Below are 7,098 nucleotides of genomic sequence, written 5' to 3' on the forward strand. Positions count from 1 at the left end.
ACTCCTTAGTTAAGGTGGTATATACTTCAATGGACGATACTTAAGTATATACTCCTTTAAAACACTATATATACTTCACTGAATTTAAAGCAGTACACTTCACTGGATTAAAAGCATTATATACTTCATTGGATAAAAAACAGTATATATCTGAGTTTTCATCTATCACTTTCGCTGAATGAGCACATACTGCTCTTAATTAAAAGGAGTATATACTACCCAGACATATAGGGTATTTGGATGACTAGTACAACTGCAGTGAGTAATATATACCACTTCGCAAGAAAAAGTATATACCAACATAAGTGGTATACTGAACTAAAAGGTAATACCTCCTAATGAACGGCTATCAATCCATCCAAAATAAACATGGATGTACAGGGAAACATTATTCAGAAAAAAAGGCTCAACACACAGGTATTACATATCCTTCGTTTGAAGATAATAGTACATTCAGTTTGACTACACACATGGTAACGGAGGAAAATATACAACTACGAATCTGAGTATGTTCTCTCTTTTTTAGAGAGAAGTGATTTTCTCTTTGACCGTCCATAGTTTAGCTGCTGGTTCAGTTGACCATATTGTGATAGCATCTTGATCAAATTATCCACGTGATCAACAAAGATATCAGTTTTCAGAGTTGAAAGATCTCTTTCTCCCTGGCATGATCAGAAGCAAAACAGAGAAAAATTATTAAACTGATTAAGTGCATGCCTGTGGTAGTCCAGATAAATACATATGTACCCTAAATACTTGTTGGTTCAAGATATTGCCAAACTGTACGAGAAGATACAACCATGTCGTACCAGATCTGTGGTGCTTCGTGACCTGACATGAAAGAAGGAATTAGAAAAAGAGGAACAGACAAAGTAAATGAAGCTGTACTAGAATTCTTGCCGTGAGGAATTTATATAGTGAGACAAATCGATCAGGTACCTAGCATGCGACGGGTGGACTCCAAAGCCAGCTGCTTGTGGTTGGAGAATTAGTAGCAGGCTTCAATATCAACAGGAAAGAACTGGTTCCGCTGTTCTCATGTTGCTCTTCACTGGCACCATGGTAGGCGATGGTCGTCCGATTCCGGCTACCTAAACGCCGGCAGAAGCAGAGGAGTGAGCGCCACGTCAATCTTATTTCGCACTTGGTCGCCGTGCCGAAAACAAACCAGATCAATCATGTCGCCGCCATTAGCCGGTGAGAAGATGAGCCATACGTGCCTATCAAGTTTCAGGCCGATGTCGGCCCCCATCCGTACGAGCCGCCGCCGCCGCAACAGCTGGACGCCAATGAAACAGGAGGAGAGATTAAAGGATATAAGCGGTCAAATGAATAGGGTTGTCCAGTGGCAGCTATAAAAACCCAGAAAAATCGGAACAATAACCTCATTAGACGGGGAACAAGCCTGCAAGCAACGCACGTCCGTAGGAGTATGTACTCCTAGGAGTACCAACCTATTTTCCTATATATATATATATATATATATATATATATATATATATATATATATATATATATATATATATATATATATATATTAATTAACCCCCTTCTTCAAATTAGACGTGGCAGATGCGGAATGAACTCCTAGAACCAGATCGCATGAAAGCAATTCAAGAGAAATTGGCGGGATTCTTTCTTGACCACGTCATCAATAAAGGCGGAGAATACCATGTGGAAGTTGATTTCAAATGCTAGGGGACTGTAATTGAGAGATCTTATATATTGTACATGCTGTATGTAGCCAGTAGCGTCGGACGTACATGATACGAAAACTTGTTGTTCGACCAATCTCTAGGAGAAGGAGAGGTCGATCGATCATTTCTCTCGGTATGCATGACGGACTTCTGTACTTGATGGTTCCCTTCATTTTCTTACTAGCTAGCGTGTCAAGGGCTATATGTATATAGTACGTAGCGTCGACCAAGCACGGATATAAGAGAGGACACTTCTCTCTATTAATTAGCTAGCTAACATAATATATGAAACACCTAAATTAACCCCCAAACCCCCCCCCTTTTCAAAAAAAAACAAAACAAAAATCCCAGCCACTGGAATGCTGACGCGTGGATGCCTTTTGGTCCCGGTTGGTGCCACCAACCGGGACCAAAGGCCCCCATGCCTGGGCTCAGCGCACAGGCCACGTGGAGGACCATCTGTCCCGGTTCGTGTTAGAACCGGGACTAAAGGGGGGAGGTATTAGTAACGACCCATTAGTCCCGGTTCATGAACCGGGACTAAAGGCCCTTATGAATCGGGACTAATAGGTGTTTTTCTACTAGTGATGTCTCTTCCGCTTTGCATCTGTCATGTTCTGCACTGGACAATCTGATACAGTTATGTTTTGCCCTAGACAATTTCATACTAAATTGATTTGCTGGTTCAGAGCAGAAATATAGCGCCTATTCTTCATCAGACCAAGGATATCCATGTTCGCAGTGATGAAAGAGGTGAAATCGATACAACCGAAATTGAGTATCCAATCATTGAATCCTGTCCTGCACCTCCAATGTAGGTCCACCCTGCCAATAAATTCACATGCAAACCACTAGTATTACTATCTAATGACAGTACAAAAAGAGTAGCAAAATAGTAGCAAACCATGTACCTTCGTAATGAACATCTCATAGTGCCACCAATTGGATACAAAGGTTGGGAAAAAAACATCCTCCTAATGTTGAACCAGTTGGACTTTTTGTGCAGTTCCACTAAAATCGAGCATCCCTGTTTGCATAGATATTGAAAGTGTGATTACTCTAAAAGTGGAACTAGTTGAAGCATAGACTCATAAATATAAGCATTCCAATTTCTTAATGGGAAAAGGTAGCAAGACTATTTCTAACCACCTGTTTGAAGGAATAAATAAAGCAACAACGGCTGATGTGAGGAAGGCATACATAGTTATTTCTGGAAAAGTGAGCCATTCCTGACCTTTCCTCTTCTTTTAAGAAAATTTTGTGCAGTTCTACTAAAATAAAATGCCATCATCGCCTTGACAATTCAGTGACACTGTACAAAAGGAAATACTTAACATTACATCATGATGTCAGGTATGTAGTCGACAGGCATTTGAGACAAACATACAGACCTCCTCAAGAGAACAGTCGAAGGAGGAGGTGCCCACTCTTGACCTTTCCTCTTGTCTTCATAATTGTCTGTGCAGTTTAACCAAAATAAAATGACATCAGCGCCTTGGCATTTGGTGACACTGTACAAAAAATTAACTTATCTCATGAAAGTGAGGTATTGAATCTATAAGCATTAACAGTGCAAAAATCTGAAGGTAGTAACAAGTTTCATCGTTGGTATACTGTCTGTGCAACAGCATTAGAATGCCTTAGCAGACAAATCTTTAATACATCCACAATCAATAGCTAACCCTGAAATACTTCAGTGACATTAAATGGCATTGCTTAAATTTATGGGTGGCATTAGACTGAGAGCGGCATTAGTTAAATGTGGCATCACTTTAGCAGTAGCATTGCTTGACTTGACTGCTGGCGTTATACTAATAGCAAAAAAAGTGGCAATAAGAGCATGGAAGGCCCATCCGGACAGTGGGCGCACCAGTACGATGTACCTCCACGGACGCAGAGTGGTGAGGGAGGTATGGTTGCCCAGAGCAACAAATATTCAGGCAGCATATGTGGATTACGTCCCATTTTTGTTCTCTTTAGCCACCTTTTTCCTATGCGAGGACAACAAACCAATCGACCTGGTCATTCTCTATTGCGTTGTCGTGCCTTTCTACCCTTCTTCAACCAAGAGACACGAGACTCGTTCCTTAGCTACTGATTTCCCCTTTTCAACCTAGATGCGGGTTCGATGCCTACTCTCTTGGAAAGTACAGTCTCCCTTCCTTTCCTTATTCAACCCAGACATGGATTAGTCTGCATGAAGTAGAGTTTCCTTTAATAGTGCAAATTATGGTTTTCGTCCGCGTGGCCAGCAGAGTAGAGGATAGAAAATTGGGAAGATGGTGGAGTGGAAAAAGATCCACATGCAACGACGTAGCAGATGGGGCAATAGAACAAGGTTATGGCTCGAAAAGAGGTAGCATACCCGAGGGTCGGCGGGAAGTGGCTTCGCTCGTGGTCGTCGTCCTCCGCACACACTATGGCAGTGAGCTTGGGGACGGAGTCCATCCCGCGCGAGCGCTAGGTCTGAGAGAACAACCTTGTTGTCAGTGCGTGACCTCGCTCACCGACGACGAGTGCGTCAATGCTGCTTGTCCTTTTCTTCCCCGGCGGATCTGTGACCACCGGTGAGGAGGGAGAGAGGGGCCGTCTTTTTTAGATCTGGAGAGAGGGTGGTAGTGTGAGAAGCAAGTGGGCAGCCCTTAGCAAGAAAGCGCTGAAGCTCCAGCCTATATATCTTTTTTATACTACTAGTAGTGGAGGTGGGGTAGTGGTAGAGTAGTTTATATTTTCTCTGCGTACAGTACTAGTTAGTCGTGCTTCAAAACTGATCGGCACACCATTAAAAAATAAAGGTCGATAACTAATGCGGCACCTCGGGCCAACGCGGCCAGATCGCATTTTGCACGAGAAATTACACACCATGTTTCGTTGACATGTGGTCCCGTTCCAACATATCAGTGAGACGACGGCGAGTAGTAGGAGTATTTCCAAACGGACGTGTAGGCCGGGGCGCCTCTTCGTGAACCGTCGCAAACTCGCAACCGTCCACCAACTCTTCGCCTTTCCCTCTTGATTTGGAACTGCTGTCGCACGCTCTTCCTCTCCCTCCTCCATTTTCCTTCAGCCCTTCACCCTTTCTTCTGCCATTGTTCGATCGTCTTCTCCATGGAGGGAAAAGGCCAGAAACGACCCCGTTATTCTTGCCCCAATCTGAAAGATGACGTGGTGGAGGAACTCATTGATCGGTGCGACGTCATCACCTCGGCTAGCATGACAGGTTCGTTCAAGCCCATTCTCGACTCAACTAATAACATCATTGCAAGGAACCCAAGGGTCCAGGAGCGGTTTGATCTCCCCTATCTTCTTCGCCATGACCCTGCTCGCTGGCGAGCGAACGACGGAGACCTCGCCTTGTGCAAGTTGATGCCGCTTGATAATGATACGTGTGATGTCAAGATGCCATCGCTTAAGGGTAAGTCCCGGGCTGGCGCAAATAGAGATTGGGTTGTTTATACTGGGTACAATTGCGAGTGGGAACTTGTGAATGTGTACACTCGTTAGCGGATTCCACTTCCAAAAATCTCGGAGTGCCCTGAGGTTGAGCACACAGATGATCTACGTACGTTCAAATACGATCATGGTGACTGTCGTGTACTGAAGATAGCAATTTGTCGAGTTCCCAACCGCTCTTGGAATTACAAGAACTATCAAGTTGTTGCTATCTTCGACAAGCTAGTTGCCGTCCTTCATGGTTCGACTGGATGGATATTACTCAAAAATCAGTTTCTATACACGGATGTGTACTGTGATGCAATTGAATACGAGGATCTTGTGTTTGCTGCCACCTCTCGTGGCACTGTTTTTGCATGGGATCCTCGTTTTTTCGGTACGTTTGTCTTCCAGCGTAATTATAATTGTTTCATCCACATGCATGTGGGTTAGCAAGTTTCCCTTTACTAATTAAACTTCTTTTTGTGTTTCCAAGGTCTTGTGAACATCCCACCACCTATACTTGAAGATCTTATATCTTATATCATATATATTTACTAATTGAAGGCACCATCCGAGACACCACGCTAATCCTTGGAATTAAGAAATTACAGCCATTAGATTAACATATGATGTTTCTGTAGCCCTGGGATGAAACGTGAAGCATGCTCTCCTATCCTACCGTACAAAAATCAAACGTTTTCTTCTATCCCGTGGTACACAAGTCGTCCTGCCCTTGGGGTCTCTCAGTTTTTTTTACAAGGTTGGTCTCCCTCTATTTCCCTCAACAGCAACAAAATCTGAGGATAAAAAACCTGACCAACGGTCATCTCCTAGATTTGACCTATACCAACGGTCAGCCCCATCGTCTCTCTCTGTTTGGCCAGAAAAGAAAATCTGAGCGTGTCTCCTCCTAAATTTGGCGACATTCAATCAGGCATTGCATGGTGGAGAAGGCGCCCCTGCCTCCCCAAGGCAACAATGGACGAAGTTCAGATCATCCAGGACAGATTTGCACAGCACTGGCGTTGGCTGGAAGCCTGGAATCCTATAATTTGCTCCAAAACATGCTTTAATTGATCTCAAGTAAGCAATGTAATCTATTTTTCCTCTGATACATGTTCTGATTCGATGTAGAAAACTTGAGATCACTTATTCTTTAAGGGACAATGGAATTGAGATTTAGGAGGATTGGTCGCTCAGACATTGGTTTTCTTTAGATTAAATCTGATCGTCATCACTCTCTCTCTCTCTCCAAGTAAAAAGGAAAAAGGAAATCTTTGTCCTGTTTTGTGAATGGAGGAGATAGCTATAGGTCTGCACGAGGATGGTGAAAAGATCCGTTAGCAATTCTATTCTGGCGAGATAACACATGCTCAAGTACGTATACAACAGAACCCGGATTGATTCTAGATTGATAATTTTCTACGGCGCAGGACAACACACGTGTGGGTATAGCTCTTTTTTCATGCAAGGTGTGATGGCTCACCTGCATGAACTGGATGTACGGACACATGCACGTACTGGTGGTATACGGGCTGCACAACATACGATGTAGTGCAGAGGTTTGTTTATGCTTGAATATGTAAGTTTTGTGTCCATATGGTGGCAAACAATGCTATTGCAAGAAGCCAAGAAGCTACTGGTGCGTTTTATACGAACACTGGAATTGTTATTTTGTGTTTCACTTCAGAACGTGGATGACAGCATATGTTGATCATTCCTTTTCTCACTTCACGTATAGTGGTGTTCGTCTGATGCTTCTGTTCTGGTACGTACAATAGATGAAATAGGTGGTCAAAGTGAAAACCTTGAAGCTAACTTTATTACCGCCTTAATCTCTTATTCGAATAAATTATAACTGTCTAAACAATATGATAGTCTTTCCTAAATTTTCGTTTGCAAGATATAACTGTTTAATCGCTCTTGAGTTTTTTGGTTCTTGAGTGTTCTCAGCAAGGCTGAAGTG

General features: G+C 43.0%; 1 long non-coding RNA gene across 1 annotated transcript; it reads right to left on the reverse strand.

Annotated features, from left to right (window-relative positions):
- Positions 1–395: 395 nt before the first annotated feature.
- Positions 396–1,339, reverse strand: LOC123117258 (uncharacterized). Its single transcript, XR_006457327.1, has 4 exons — positions 1,169–1,339; positions 940–1,091; positions 810–831; positions 396–662 (listed from the first exon to the last, which is right to left on the reverse strand). It is a non-coding gene; the product is annotated as an uncharacterized lncRNA (long non-coding RNA).
- Between the last annotated feature and the right edge of the window lie 5,759 nt (positions 1,340–7,098).

The sequence above is a fragment of the Triticum aestivum genome, chromosome 5B, assembly GCF_018294505.1.
Source record: "Triticum aestivum cultivar Chinese Spring chromosome 5B, IWGSC CS RefSeq v2.1, whole genome shotgun sequence".
In the NCBI taxonomy this organism is placed as follows: Eukaryota; Viridiplantae; Streptophyta; class Magnoliopsida; order Poales; family Poaceae; genus Triticum; species Triticum aestivum.